Consider the following 15,071-nt stretch of genomic DNA (forward strand, 5'->3'; position numbering starts at 1 on the left):
TCTGTGGGTGCTAAGCTCTACTGAAATGACACTGATATGAAAAAATTGCTCTAGTCTTTTCCAGTAACTTCAAGAATAGCATGTAGGAATTGTCCGGCACTCAAAGAAACAGCAGCACTCTAGCCATGAGAGGCTGTTCTGCTGCTAGCATATGCCCCTAATAATAAGAACCACATGAGGTCATATTTATTTTTTAATTTCTAGTTTATTTTATTCTATTTTTCCTTTTATTTTATTACATTAATACATATTTATGGAATAAAATAAGCATTTCCATAACACAGTACAATAAAAAGATGACTGAACATGAAACTGTAAATCTGCTACACACAACTTGCTATTCCTTTCAAATATACAACAAAAATTAGAATGTAAATCTTTTTTCCTCCTCCTTTTTTCTAACCTCCCCCTACCCCACCGTAGAGATGACTACCATTAGACACAAATAGGGTGTGTGTGTGTGTGACACACACATAAAATTATGCTATACATACTTCTATTTGTCAGTTCTTTCTCTGGATGTAGATAGCGTCTTTCTTCATATGTCCTTTATAGTTAATGTGGATATTTATAATAGTCAAAATAACTTATTCACTCAAAGTCGTCCTTAAAACAATATTGCTGTTACTGTATTATACAATGTTCTCTTGGTTCTGCTCATTTTGCTTCATTATATCATGAAATTCTTTCCATGTTTTTCTAAGATCATTGAACTCATCATTTCTTATAACACAGTACTATTCCATCACAATCATATACCACAACTTGTTCAGTCATTTCCCAGTTGATGGGCACCGCTTTGAATAAAATGTCAAGAACATCAAAGGAAATAATGGGGAAAAAATGTAAAGGAAGGAGGTTTAGCAGTACCAGATCTTAAACTACATTACAAGTCTGTAATTATCAAAACCAAGAAACAGAATGGTAAATCATTGGAATAGAGTGGACATAAAATTTACAGCAGCAAATAAACATAATAACCTCGTATTAGACAAGTATAAAGACTCAATATTTGGGGTAAGAATTCATTATTTGGTAAAAATTGTCAAGAAAACTGGAAAGCAGCATGGATAGACCAATATTTTATATCATTTACCAAGATATGATCAAAATGGATAAAAGATCTAGAAATTTTACAAGAAAAATTGGAACATGGAACATATTTACTTATCAGACTTATGGATAGGTGAACAATTTAAGAATAAACAAGAGACAGAGAGCAAAGTCTGGTGTAAAATGGATAATTTTGATTACACTAATTTAAAAAGGTTTTGTAAAAATAAAACAAATGTAATCAAGATCAGAAGGAAAGCAGAAAATTGGGGGAAAATTTTATAGATAGTTTAAAGGTCTTATATCTAAAATATGTAAAGAACCTTGTCAAATCTGTAAGAACGTAAGTCATTCCCCAAGTGATAAATCATCAAAGGATATGGATAGGCAGTTTTCTAATGAAGAAATCAAAACAATTTTATGGTCGTATGAAAAATGTTTTAGATCATTATGGATTAGAGATATGCAAATTAAAACAACCTTGAGATATCATTTTATGCCTACCAGATTGGCTAAAATGATAGAAGGGGAAAGTGACAGATGCTAGAGGGCATGTGGAAAAATTGGGACACTAATTCATTGTTGGTGGAATTGTGAACTGATCCAACCAGTGGAATTCCATAAAGTTTGAATCAGATGATCTTCAAAATCCCTTCTCATTCTACGTTCCCTTCTACTATAATGCAAACCAATAGCTCTATGAAGAAAATTTCTCCTTTATGGTTTGGAGACAATTTACAAGATTTCTTTTAAGGCACGGACCTACCCAAAGTCTCCCTCCATGTCCTACCCAATTGAATCAAAAGGATACATTTGAAAGAACACATAAATTGCCAGCATCTGAATAAAAGAATGCCAAGGACACTGCCCTAACCCAGGGTGTGCCTCAACTCATGTCAGTAAGAACTCTTGGCAAGTAAGCAAAAATAACAAATTCTACCTAGGCCTAGAACTGATTGCTGTTATGATAAGAACACTGATCAGCAATGTATGCATTGAGGAGGGAGGGGATAGGGGAATAGGGAAGGAGAAGGAAGAAGAGTGAGAAAGCCCATGAATAAAAGTGGGTCTACCCTCACATCCTGCCAAAGAAACTCTGGAAGAAGAGGAAACAAGACAGATGGAATAATGACCAGTTGGCTGGCCTGGGAGTTCAAGCAAACTAGCTAGCCAGAATGAGGCAAAGGTCAGGTGTCAGTACGTGGGAGCAAGACCCGGGATTCAAGGGACAGGAATACAAAATATATGATCCAAAGCCAAGAGACCAATCAATACTGCTTTGTCTATAGACCCCTAATCTTTATAACTAGAGTCACCTAACCGCCCCGCTAAAACCAATCCTGCTGCTGCCAGGGGGAGGTATGAGTTACAAAGAGTCCTAAGGCTATACTACTCCTCACTCATTGGCTCAGCATCAGGTCAGCATTGTCCTACTGCTTATGTACCTTTGGGTACCTTCATTTCCTCAATAACTTTGGCTCTACCTGGTATGCCAATCCCTATGGGATTAACTTAACTCTATATCTCAGTTACCCCATGAAAAGTGAGAAGGGATAACATTGTAACAGAGGAAGAGATCATGAAGGCGAAAGTAGAAAGACTTGATTTGGGATAAAAGAGTTATAAAGTTAAAATGACCTAGAGTACTTTGTTTAGAAGATGAAGCAGCTTTGCCCCCTCTAAAGAGTAACCTTGGCATCTCATTAGTTCCATTCTGAGCTTCACAGAGGCGGCAGTCTAAATTCCTTTCAGGACTACTTCTAAATTACGTTCAATATCATTTTAGTGTTAAGTATTTTTCATTAATTAGCACTTATTAATTACCCGATGTGGCAGAACCCTTTACAGGATACTATGAGAAATAAAAAGTTGTGCTAAGGTCCAGTCTATTCCTTCATGGCCTACATAGATCAAATGAGATAATAAGGGGTATCCCTAAAGTCTTGGTGAGGTTTTAAGTTACTAAAGCTTAAAACTTTATAACCTCACCCCACCTCTCCAGTCTTCTTGCACTTTATTCACCTCCATGGACTCTTCAATCTATTAACAATGGCCTCCTTGCTATACCTCGGACCAAGGCACTCTCTCTCCTGACTCCAAACATTTTTATGGACTACTAAAGCGTAAAACTGAACTAAGACTTTTCAGACATCCTAAATATGTAAAGCAGACCACTTGGTACACCTTAAAGAATTATCTAAATGTAGCTGTTATTAGAGCCTAGCAGGGAGATCAAACAATTATAAAATACAAATGTATAGAGTCTAGGAAAAAAAGTGTGGGAGAACAGTTGAAAAAACTGTGATGTATTAATGTAGTAGAAAATTACTCTGCAGGAAAAAAATGAATTTAGAGATACATGGAAAGATTTAAATGAACTGATACAGATACAATCTGTAGTATCTACCTCATAAGACTGTGACATTCAAGCAAGATAATGTATATTAAGAATTCTGAAAACCTCAGAGCACTACGCATACTAGTAAGTTATCACTGATGATGATAATGATATCCTGAGAGTTAGGAGATCCAACTTCTAGTCCTGGTGCCGTCACTAACTAGTTTCAAGACTCATCTGTAAAATGAGGCAGTTGGGTCAAATTATCTCTAAGATCCTTTTCTGCTCCAAAATGCTAAGATTCTAGGAGCTAACTTCCAAAATAAAGGTTTTCAGTTGTGTCAGACGCATCTGGACCCCATTCAGAGTTTCTTGGCAAGACACTAGGAATTTGCCACTTCCTTCTTCAGCTCATTTTACAGATGAGGAAAGTGAGGCAAACAAGGTTAATTGTCTTGCCCAGAATCACACAGCTATTAAGTGTCTTAAGCTGGATTTGAACTCACAAAGGTGAGTCTTCCCGACTCCAGACCCAGGGCTCTATCCACAGCGCCACCTAGCCGTCCCTAAATAAGGGCTCGCTCAGAGCCATAACATGAATCTTCATATATTTTGCCCATGAGAGATGTTTGTGGCGTGGTGAGGTTATTACTTAACAAACTTCCCTAACTTCCTGAAATGGGAAGAATGTTTAAACTACAAGTGACCACAAAATAGCATTTTTAAAGGGAATAGGGTGATTGGCAGGTGAGGTATTGTTTTATTCACTATTTCATTACAATTAGAAGTCTCCTTTCCTAACCCCTAAAAAACCTGCAATCCAAAAAAATGTCCTTAATTCCTGGAAGTACCACCTCCTCCAAGAAACCTTTCCGGATTCCCCCAGTTCTGTCTCTAACTTCACCCCCCAGAAATTACTTTGTGTTTCACATCTATTTTTCTGGGTACATGTTTTTCACTTTTCAATAGATCATAACCCCCTTTGAGGACAGGAAGGCACTTTTTGCTTTTGTCTTTGAAGCCAAAGTACCAGGCATCTGGGGATGAGGGGCTGAAGCTGTGTTTTTATTGCTAAAGGAAGCTCCCGGGTGAAAGAACTCTTTGTATCAATGCAGGTACGGCACCTTCTAGTCAAGTTAGTAGTTTGATGCCCTGCGCTCTAGGGCCCAGAGCACCGAAGGGTTAAGTGATATGCCCAGGGTCACACACAAGTTAGAAGCCAGTCTTGAATCCAGGTGTTCTAGCTGTAGCTCAAGCCTCTGTTACAAAATACATGCTTAGTAAACTGCTTGCTGAAGTTAAGTATCTGTCTCTGTACATCCTCTCTTGCACGGTACCCAGCCTTTACCCCCACCCTTCTTCCATGCAGGATATCCCAAAAGGCTGACCGAGTGCAGTTCTAAGCTTTACTGTATTCAGTCTTTTGAGACGCCCTGAATACTGGTGAAACAAGTAACTTAATTATGAAAACCAATCAGTTCCAGTTGGTAAAGGACGCACCAACAGGGCCAAATAATTAACAAAAACACACACCTTAATCTGAACTCTGCTCCATAGAGTTTCCACTTCCTGAATTTACACCTTTCAGCACACCAAAGTTAATGACTTCCACTACCACTCCCACCTCACCCCACCCCCAAATCCACTCCGTCAGTTCTTACCAGGGCCAGAAAACAACCGCACATAGCTGCCGCTCTAGGATTTCCCTCCTAGTTGCAAAAACCACAGGGCCCAACTTTCCAAGCAGGTAAAGTTCATGAGAGTGGGCGGAGGGGGGGAGGAGACAGAAAAAGGGGGAGGGGGGGAAGGGGAGCCCTTAGTGACCAAGAAAAACAAGGGTGTCACACACTCCAAACTCACATCCAGAACTTTCACTGGCTCCTCCTTCTCCCCCCCTCCCCCCGAGATGAGACACCCCTGCTTAGCGCTTTGCAGCTGCAAACCAACCTCCCGTCTGGGCTCCCCGGCCAAAGAACTTTGCGCCCGGGCGCACGCACCGGGGCAGAGCGGACCGAAGCGCAAGCCCGGAGCTGCCCCCCGCGCTGGCCCAGCCCAGGCCGGCACTACCCAGCCCAGCCCCCCGCAGACCCCGGTCCCTACCCCGGGGGCGCGGCGCAGGGGAGGTGGAGGGCTGGGACTGGGAAGGAGAGGACCGGAGGCTGCAGAGCGCGAGTCTCCAAGCCGGCGGCGGGTGGAGACGAGCCTCCTCTGCCCCCCGGGCTCACTCACCTGGCCCATCCGGGCGCAGCCGGCTGCCCAGGTGGGGAGGGTGTCCCGGGAGCGCCAAAGGCTTCCTACTTATAGCCCGAACCTGCCCAGGCTGCTGAGCATGCTCAGTGCCACCGCGAGTGACCGAGGAGACATCGCACGGTATGCCGCTCCACTTCTCCCAGTTTTCGCAGCCACCGAGGGGAGGGGAAGGCCGGGGAGGAGGGGGCCCACGCCTCGGACTCCAACCTCTCTCCTGCCGAGAGGGGCTGGGTTCGGGGAGAGCCGGGGAAAGAGAGGAGGCTGGAGGGGCGTGACAGGCATGGACGGAAAAACCTGGCTTTTTTTCCCCCCGCTCTAGTTCCGGTCAGGGAAGGTGGGATGTATCTATAGCTCCCCACCCGTAGCCCCCACTCCAGCTCAGAAACAAAGAGGTATGCACCCTTTTGTTAGCCCGGGGCCGGTCTTGGGAACTGCTTTTCAGAGTAAAGGTCTTGCTTCTATGCAAAGCACCTCAAAGCCCGAAATGTGCCCTGGAACATTCCCCTTGGGTAGCGTGTCTCCTTTACTGCAGAAAACTCCCATCTATTTAAGCCCCCCCCCCCCATTGTCCCCTGGTCCTGTCGGTCCGGCTCTCCAGGCTAAGCACCCAGCATCCCACCACCAACCTGCCAATCTCGCCTTCTGGGTGCCTCCTCCTTTCCCGGTCGCCACGAAGTCCCGGAGAAGTGGATTCAATTCATTGAAAATTCCGATAGGCTTTAGAAGGCTGACTGGGCATGCCCAGATCTTGGTCAGGTTTGGGTCAAAAGTAGGAAGCCAGGAGCTGGTAATAAAGCCCTCCCACCGCCCCCGGGACTCTATGGCTTAAATAAGTGGCCACACTGTGTGGGCGATGTAGGCAGGACTGGACTGCTTGTATCCTGTCTCGGCTAGAGCTCCCTCTCTACCCCACCTCCGGGGAGCTGTAGCGATTTGACCGGCTTTGTACTTGCAGCAAGGACTCCCTGATCGTACCAGGAAGTGTCGTCCCTTGTTCAGGTCTGCCCCAGCTCAGCTCAGGTGTGTCAGTGTGTCTGTGTGGCTGTGTCTGTGTCTGTGTATGTGTCTGTCTGTGTCTGTGTGTGTCTGTGTTTTAACATTCCTTGTTCAGGGTTGCCCCAGCTCACAGTTTTGTTGTTGTTTTGTTTTTTAGCCTACTGGGAAAAAAAAAGCCATTGATTAAATTTAAGGAGATTCATAATAGTATTGAATGAATGCTTTCAAAGACTGGGAGTGCCTAAGAAGGTTAAAAAATTTGGAAAATTGAGCTTGCAAGGAAATTATGGAAATTGTGTAACTTCCTTCCATATGAATACTTTTTTAGCTGTGGTAAGCAAAACATTAGTCCCCTCAAGGCCATAGTGTAATTATTGTTACTAATAATAATAATAATAATAATTAGCATTTGCATAGCACTTTAAGGTTTGCAAATCGATTTACAGGTATCTCATTTTATCTTCGCAATAACCCTGAGAGGCAAGTACTGTTGTTATCACCATTTTACAAATGAGGAAACTGAGGCAGAGAGAGGCTAAGTGACTTGCTCAGGATCATATAGCTAGTAAGCGTCTGAGGCTGGCTTTGAACTCAAGTCTTCCTGACTCCAAGTCCAGTGTTCTAGAAAAGGGCACTTGGGTAAGGATCAGTGACTGCCACTTTACTGAGTAAAGACCTGGGTCAGCCAGGTTCACTATCTCAGAACCATTCTCAACTCCTCACTGTTCCTACCACACACATTTAATCAGTCCTCAAATTTTGTTAATTCTACCTCCCTCCCAACATATCACATTTTAGTTCCCATCTCTCTGCAGTCTGCAATCAGTCATCATAATTTGGGTCCTTATCACCTCTTTCTTAGGCTTCTGCAGTAGTCTTCTAAGTATTCTCTCTGCCTCAAGTTTTTCTTTTCCAACCAATCCTGCACACAGCTGCCAAAGGGATATACCTAAGGTGTAGGTCTGACCCTGTCACTCCCCTGCTCAATAAATTCCAGTATTTCTCTATTGCCTCAATAGAATAGAAGCCCCTTGAGGTCAGGTTTATTTTTGTCCTAGAATCCCCCACATGTAGCATAGTTACCGACACATAGTTGGGGCTTCATGTCAGTTGCTAAATTCATTTGCCTCTAAGATCAAATATAAATTCCTCTGTTTAACATTTAAAGCCCTTTATAAACTGACTTCAACCTACTGATTCATTACTCTCTTTCATATACTCTGTAGCCCATTCAAACTGGCTTTCTTGCTGTTCCTCACATGGGACACTCCATCTCCCCTCAGCATGCCTTTGCATAGGCTGCTCATTATGCCTCGAATGGACTTCTTCCTCACTTTACCTGGTTAAATCCCTAGCTTCTTTCAAAGCTCAAAGCTCAGATATAGATATAGATATAGATATACACATACATACATGTACATATGCATGTACATATGTCTATATGTGTGTATATATTGTGTATATGTAGATACATATCCACAATACATATATATGCACACACATTTTATATATGGTCTATATTTATATGTACATATGTTGTTTCTCTGCATAAAATGAAAATTCCTTGAGGCGAGAGACATTTCATTTTTGTCTATGTATCTCAAGCATCTAGCAAAGGGCCTGGCACGTGGCAGGTGCTTAATTGAATGTTTATAGATTGACTGATTGACTGACCTGCAATAGTTTCCTAATCCTTCTCCCTGTCTTTAATGCTCCCCTTTCTGATCATTTCTTTACACAGCTGCCACATTGATAGCCCAGGTCTAACCATATTGCTCCCTTACTCAAGAGGTTCCTGTGTTTCTCTCTTGTCTCTAGGAGAAAATATAAACTCCTCTGTTTAGCTTTTAAAACTCTATACAATCTGTCTCCAGTCTGTTTTTCTAGGCTTATTTCCCATCACTCTCCTTAATACACTCTACATTCCAGCCCAGCTGACTTACTTACAGACAACTATATAACATTTTATCTTCTGTCTCCATGCTTTTACATAGACTAATATCCCCATGCCTGAAATGCGTTCCCTTTTCACTTCCAGCTTCCTTCAAAGCTCAACCCAAATGCTCCCCTACATGAGACCTTTTCTATGCCCCCAGCTGCTAGTGCCTCTCCACCATTAAGAAAATACTTTTGTACTTACTTGTACTTAGATGAACTGATGCAAAATGAAATGAGCAAAACCAGAAGAACATTGTACACAGTAACAGCAACATTGTGTGATGATCAACTATGAATGACTTATTCCTCTCAGCAATACAGTGACCCAAGACAATTCCAAAGGTCTCATGATGGAAAATATTTGCCTCCAAAGAAAGAAAGAACTGATGGACTCTAAATGCAGATCAAAGCATACCACTTTCACTTTTTTGGGGGGGAGGGTGGGGTGCCTTTTGATCTGTTTCTTCTTTCACAACATGACTGATATGGAAATACTTTTGACATGATTGCACATATATCGCTTATATCAAATTGTTTACCATTTTAGGAAGGGGGGAGAGATGGAAGGAGGGAGAAAATTTGAACCTCAAAACTTTGTAAAAATGAATGAATTGGAAAAAAATAAAATACTATTTAGAAAAAGAAAACACCTTTGTATACATTTTGTACTTAATTTTCTGTATACATGTTGTTTCCTCTTAACAGAATATAAGTTCCTTGAGGACAATTTTGGTTTTTGTCTTTGTATCCCTAGCAACTGACACAGCCCCTGGGACATAGTAGGTGCTAATAAATGCTTGTTGAATTGAATTTAAGTGAATTCTATGATGCTTCCCTGGAATGAAAGACTTAGCTTGCTAAGGTGACTATCATAAAAGGTTATTTCTCCCATTATAATTTATTCATTAGAAACAAGAATGAAGTTGTCTTTCATTTTACAACAGTCAGTAAACTTGTCAGATATTACTATGTTCTTTAATACAAGTCAGATATTTGAAAATAAATATTCTGATTTGTTCTGTGTTTGGTTTCTAGTTTTAAAAAACTTTTTTTCCCAAGGTAACTCCACAGTAACAAAAACAAAACAAAACATGGGTAGCCTCCTGCCTCCCTACATGCAGATCCCCAGAAAAATAACCCCAGATTCAAGGAGTTCTATGGGTCAGCATTCATACAAATCCATAACTGACAAGCCCCTACCAATGAGTTTGCTTTTACTAGCCAGCTAGAGGGCAAATGAGTTCAAAACAAAATGTATTTATAAATAGCATAGCAAATAAAGTGACAAGAAAAGATTCTACCATGCACACATGCGGTACACTCTGCCACAGGTTACTCTACAACCAATGGGGAAGTCAGTTGTAAAGAACACTGACTAGGGAACACACCTAGAATTCAGTTATGTATAATAATGATGATAATAACGAAACCATCATTTATGTAATGATTTAAGGTTTGCACAACACTTTTCAAATATTATTTCATCCTCATAGCAACCCTGAGCGATAGGTGCAATTATTATTCCCACTTTACATATGAGAAAACAGAGGTAGGCAGAGGTTAAGTGATATATCGAGTGGCACACAGCTAGTAACTGTGGCTGGACATGAACTCGGGCTTTCCTCATTCCAGGTCCAGCACTCTATCCACTGCACCAAGGAACACACGCAAAAAGACAAATAAGGACCAGAGAACATGGGTGGAGGGTACGTATATAGGGGACACAGGTGACCAGGCTGCATGTATGACTAGGAAAACTCATGCCCCCCAAATTGCAGGTGAATTTAGATGAAGTCATTGTGCTTCCTACTGTCAAGTGTTAATTCCATTGGGCATCACGTTATCTCTGCTAGGTATCTCTACTGGTCTTACGGTCACCAAGCTTACTCTTTACTACCATTTGCTAATCTATTGGACTCCCTAATCCCTACTACAGAATGGTGGCTAGAAAGTCTTTCCTTGAATAGGACAGGCTAATGTCCTTTTGGTACAGAGCTACTGTGGCTATGATCCAAATGGCCAGATGACCAACAAATGCCAGCAGAATTCCCCCAAGCTAAAAGTAAGTGAATTACTTGACCTTTTTCTAGAGTTGAGCAATGTCCATGATCACAGACAATTATTTGACTTAAGGTTAAAAAATAATTCATTTAACAACCAGGTGGCACTGCTATCACTTAACATGATCATATTCAGCAAAAGTGATCTGGTCATAAAATGTTGAATGCTTACCCTAAGTTTATGTTCCTCCAATAAGCACAAGTGTTGGGTTAGTGCCAAGATTTCTGTGGTTCTCAGAGAAAAGTAGCTTTGCAATTCTCCAGCTCCATCTCTCTGTGGATGGCAGCATCAATTCACTCTCAGGGGTGTAGATTATAATGTTTTTACCCAATCAAAATCAGACTTCAAGATCCTACCTCTGGAGAACCTCATTTTTTCCTTGACATTTCTATATTTCACCATACCCAAATGACTTGACTTTGGCATAATGTCTCCCATAGGAATAGTTAAAACATGATTATTCTTGGCATAGAATAAATAAAAACAGTAAAAAATATGTCATCACATGTCTTTTGCTCAGTTGTTCTCTCAAACCTCTCCTAGCCAAACAGTTTCCAAATGGTACACAGGAAACAAGGAGTTCTAGGAAATGCATGATTTGATTTGCTTGGTTCCTCTGGCCACTTCTTTTGTAAGTGGACAAAGGAACGTAGACAGTACAATATGGATTGCAATTGATATTTTTCTCATGCATTGGGCCAGTCTAGATGAAGACTTGGGAGCTTGGGATCTGGGACCTCTCACAGCTCAGGGTATGGACTAGGGATCCAGTATAAACTGTAACTCCTGAAGCTCAGGACAGTCATTACCTTGTCATTGACAGGGACGTCTGACTGCTTTTCTCCTTGAGCATCTCACGGGAGAGCAGGAATGTGCATTTAGCATCTGGATCCTAGCTAGGAAAGCCTGCTTCCATGCTGCCTTGTCCTTGAATTTGAACATGGTACCTCCTCCTGTTGTGTTTTTCCTTTCCTGTCTTATCCTTCTTTTCTAATTCATCATCATTCTCTGCTTTATGGGAAGGCCAACCCAAAGCATGGAGCTGTATTCATCAGAGGAACAGAGGTATTTAACTCCTCTGTTACACTTGTAACTTCCTGTTTAACCCCTAATTGTGAGCCTGAGTCCCCAAAACCTATTTTAGGGATTTTGCCCATAAAACTCCACAGAAATTGTGTATAGCCAGTTGTGACCAAACCTACTTCCCTCCTCAGATGTTCTTAGATTAGCATACAAATGAAGTTAGGTCAAGAACAAAAAGACTAGTAGAAATACCAAAGTTGAGTTCTTGCTGTTATTGTACATATCTGTTAGCACCAAAAGAATGCCAATCCTTTAAAAAATTTACCTTTACCCTGCATAGCCAAGATGGTGGAGTAAAGGCAAGGACTTGCCTGAGCTCTCCCCCAAACTCCTCCAAATAACTTTAAAAAATGACTCTAAAATTCTGGAGTAGCAGAACCCACAAAAAGACAGAGTGAAACAAATTTCCAGCCCAAGGCAACCTGGAAGGTCAACAGGCACCAGGGTGAGAGAGAAGTGCAGTCCAGAACAGGCCATGCCAGCCCAGACCAGGCCCCAGCAAACCAGAAGTAGGCCTTGGGAGTGACTAAATTGGCAACAGCAGTGGCTGCTTCTAGAGCTCTCAGCCCATAGACGGTAAGGGGATTGAATAACCAGTCAGAAGGAGATTACAGGAGTTTGTTTGATAGCACTGCGGCAGGACTCTGTTGCTTTGCCCATACTTAGATCTGGGCTGGAGCCCTGGGTGACAGTCTCAGGTGAGGAGAAGCACTGGTATAGCAGAGCTTGTGGCAGCAGTGGAGGGGGGACCCTCCTCACAGTTCCGGGCAGAAAAGAGTGCTTGTGGTAGCTCATAGACCAGAGCACAGGCCAGGACAGGAGTAAACACCTCTCCTTAGATCATACCACCTTGGAAGAACTGAAAACTTATAGGTCCCTAGAAGTATCTCTGAAAACAGCTGCACAAAACCCCCAAAACTTGGAACACTTCACCCTCCACACTAGAAGCAGAGCCCTACCTTAACAAAGAGTTAAAAAGTCAAATAATAGCCTGAGAAAATGAGCAAACAACAGAAAAAAACTGACTATAGAAACTTACTTTGGTGACAAGGAAGATCAAAACACACACTCAGAAGAAGACAACAAAGTCAAAGCTCCTACATCCAAAGCCTCCAAGAAAAATATGAGTTAGTCTCAGGCCGTGGAAGAGCTCAAAAAGGATTTTGAAAATCAAGTAAGAGAAGTAGAGGAAAAATTGGGAAGAGAAATTAGAGTTATGCAAGAAAATGATGAAACATGATTCAGTAAACAGCTTGGTAAAGGAGATCCAAAAAAAATACTGAAGAAAATAACACCTTAAAAATAGACCTGGAGTAGCCAGGTGGTGCAGTGAATAGAGCACCGGCCCTGGAGTCAAGAGGACCTGAGTGCAAATCTGGCCTCAGACACTTATTAGCTAGCTGTGTGACCCTGGGCAAGTCACTTAGCCCCATTGCCTCCAAAATTAAAAAAAAAATAGACTAGATCAAATGGCAAAAGAAGTCCAAAAAGCCAATCAGGAAAACAATGACTTTAAAAGCAGAATTGGCCAAATGGAAAAGGGGGTCAAAAAGCTCACTGAAGAAAATAATTCCTTTAAAATTAGAATGGAGCAAATGGAAACTAATGACTTTATGAGAAATCAAGAAATTATAAAACAAAGCCAAAAGAATGAAAAAAAAAATAGAAGACGATGTGAAATATCTCATTGGAAAAACAATTGAACTGGAAAATAGATCCAGGAGAGAAAACTTAAAAATTATCGGACTACCTGAAAGCCATGATCAAAAAAAGAGCCTGGACATCATCTTTCAAGAAGTTATCAAAGAAAACTGCCCTGATATTCTAGAACCAAAGGATAAAATAGAATTTGAAAGAATCCACCAATCACTTCCTGAAAGAGATCCCAAAAGGAAAACTCCCAGGAATATTATAGCCAAATTCCAGAGTTCCCAGGTCAAGGAGAAAATATTGCAAGCAGCCAGAAAGAAACAATTTAAGTATAGTGGAGCCACAATCAAGATAACACAAGATTTAGCAGCTTCTACATTAAAGGATCAGAGGGCTTGGAATATGATATTCCGGAACGAAAAGGAGCTAGGATTACAACCAAGAATCACCTACCCAGCAAAACTGAGTATAATCCTTCGGGGGAGAAATGGACATTCAATGAGATAGAGGACCAGAGCTAAATAGAAATTTGACTTTCAAATACAAGATTCAAGAGAAGCATGAAAAGGTAAACAGGAAAGAGAAATCTTAAGGGACCTATTAAAGTTAAACTGTTTACATTCCTACATGGAAAGATGATATTTGTAACTTATAAGACCTTTCTCATTATTAGGGTAGTTAAAAGGAGTATATTTAGACAGAGGGCACAGGTATGAGTTGAATATGAAGGGATGATGTCTAAAAAATAAAATAATGGGGTGAGGGAGGAATGTACTGGGAGAAAGAGAAAGGGAGAAGTAGAATGTGTTAAATTATCTCATATAAAAGAGGCAAGAAAAAGCTTTTACAGTGGAGAGGAAGAGGGGGGGAAGTGAGAGGGAGAGAGTGAACCTTGTTCTCATCAGAATTGGCTCAAAATGTGAATAACATAGAACTCAATTGGGTATAGAAATCTATCTTATCCTACAGGAAAGTAGGATGGGAGGGGATAAGAGAAGGGAAGGGTGATAGATGGGAGAGCAGACTGGGGGAGGGGAGTAGTCAGAAGCAAAACACTTTTGAGGAGGGACAGGGTGAAAGGAGGGAGGAGGGGAGGGAATAGGACAGAGGGAAATATAGTCTTTCACCACATGACTATTATGGAAGTATTTTACATGACTATACATGTATAACCTATATCGAATTGCTTGCCTTCTCAGTAAGGGTGGGTGTGGGAAGGAAGGGAGAGAATTTGGAACTCAAAGTTTTAAAAAATGAATGTTAAAATTGTTTTTATATGTAACTGGGGAAAATATACTAAATAAAAATTTTAAGAAGAAAAAGAATTGCTATCTCTGTACACCTATGTAATATACCACTCAGGGATTTCAGGAGCTATCATGTTTGATTATAATATACATAGAAGAAAGGAAGTGTGCATTTATTAAGCACCTACTATGTGCCAGGTACTGCACTAATTGCTTTTTTTAATACCATAGCCTCATTACATCTACCTGTGATATAAAAAAAGCTCCTAAAAGTTCTCATTAATTCCATTCTTCCTCCTCTCTAGTCCATCTTCCATACAGCTTCCAAAATAATCTTTTTTAAAATTTAATTTTATCATTTTCTCAAATTAACATGCATTTATTTTCTCTACTTCTCCAACTCTTAATTCAACAAGAAAAGAAAAGAAAAGAAGAAGAAAACCCTCATCACAAAC

General features: G+C 41.1%; 1 protein-coding gene and 1 long non-coding RNA gene across 6 annotated transcripts in view; one reads left to right on the forward strand and one right to left on the reverse strand.

Moving 5' to 3' along the window:
* The window catches only part of PTPN3 (protein tyrosine phosphatase, non-receptor type 3), a 287,103-nt gene that overhangs the window by 233,437 nt on the left and 38,595 nt on the right, over positions 1–15,071 (reverse strand). The window contains exon 1 of one of the 3 annotated variants that reach the window (XM_027859063.1): positions 5,621–5,754. The exons of 1 other annotated variant lie outside the window; for it this stretch is intronic. The gene's annotated coding sequence lies outside the window, so the exon portion shown is untranslated. Of the gene's footprint in view, positions 1–5,052; positions 5,072–5,620; positions 5,755–15,071 lie in introns of those variants that run through there. One more of the 3 variants, XM_027859062.1, reaches the window with a different exon arrangement.
* On the forward strand, positions 5,052–8,821 carry LOC114040857. 3 transcript variants are annotated; one of them, XR_003568847.1, is made up of 4 exons: positions 5,052–5,138; positions 6,597–6,661; positions 6,795–6,970; positions 8,788–8,821. It is a non-coding gene; the product is annotated as an uncharacterized LOC114040857 (long non-coding RNA). The 3 variants fall into 3 exon arrangements; XR_003568848.1 differs by lacking the exon at positions 5,052–5,138 and adding an exon at positions 5,673–5,761; XR_003568846.1 differs by lacking the exon at positions 5,052–5,138 and having other exon boundaries at positions 6,178–6,661.

The sequence above is a fragment of the Vombatus ursinus genome, unplaced genomic scaffold (assembly GCF_900497805.2).
Source record: "Vombatus ursinus unplaced genomic scaffold, bare-nosed wombat genome assembly UNPS02014158.1, whole genome shotgun sequence".
NCBI classification, from domain to species: Eukaryota; Metazoa; Chordata; class Mammalia; order Diprotodontia; family Vombatidae; genus Vombatus; species Vombatus ursinus.